Source organism: Echinops telfairi, unplaced genomic scaffold, assembly GCF_000313985.2.
Source record: "Echinops telfairi isolate 266 unplaced genomic scaffold, ASM31398v2 ScPeMD7_7466;HRSCAF=8504, whole genome shotgun sequence".
Classification (NCBI taxonomy): domain Eukaryota; kingdom Metazoa; phylum Chordata; class Mammalia; order Afrosoricida; family Tenrecidae; genus Echinops; species Echinops telfairi.
Window position 1 is genome coordinate 2,061,053 of NW_022111366.1, and position 917 is coordinate 2,061,969.

The following is a 917-nucleotide window of genomic DNA, read 5'->3' on the forward strand; positions in this document are numbered from 1 at the left end:
TGGATTGGTGTTGGACATATGGGTTAAGGTTGGACTTGTGGGCTTGGGCAACACTGGGTTGGGATGCTTTCTTGATGCGCACTTAACCTTTATATAAAACTCTCTCTTATACATGAGTTTCTGTGGATTTGTTTCTCTAAAGTATCCAGACTAACACACTAGTATTAAGGTTTCTCAATGGGATGAAAGAAAACATGGGGAAAATTTTTAAAATAAGTCAAGAAAACAATAGAAGAGCAAAACAAGGAACTTAATAAGTAGATAAAAACCATAAATAAAAAGCAACTAGAAATACTGAAGCTCAATAATAAAATAACAGAAGTAAAAAGCTCCTTAGAAGAATACAGAGGTAGAATCAAAGCCACGGGAGGAACTCTGGAACTAGAAGACAAAGGCTCTGCGATGCTTTAGTTTGAAGAACAAGTGGGGAAAATGAGCAGGGCAGAAGGTTCTGTGGGACAACATGAAGAGAAAGAACACACCTAACAGAAATTCCAGAAAGAGGAGAGCGGAAACAAAACACAGAAGATATTGTAGAAGCAATAATCAAAGTAGATTTCCCAACTATAGAAGATGAGATTATCATCCAAGATGCTCAACCAATTCCATATAGGTTAAACCCTAAGAGAAATGCCCCAAGACATAACATAATGGAGCTACCAGGTCCAAAGGGAAAGGAAGACTTTTGAGAGCAGCCTGAGATAAGGGAATGTCACTTACAAAGGAGCAGCAATAGGATTAAGTGCTGATGTTTCACCACTATCTGTGCAGGTAAGAAGGCAAGGGGTGACATATACAAAGTCTTGAAAGACAATAACTACCACCCAGAACTAATATACCAGCAAAATCATCATTCAAAAATGAAGGTGAAATTAGAATTTTCCTAGATAAACAGAAAGTCAGGGAATTTGTAACCA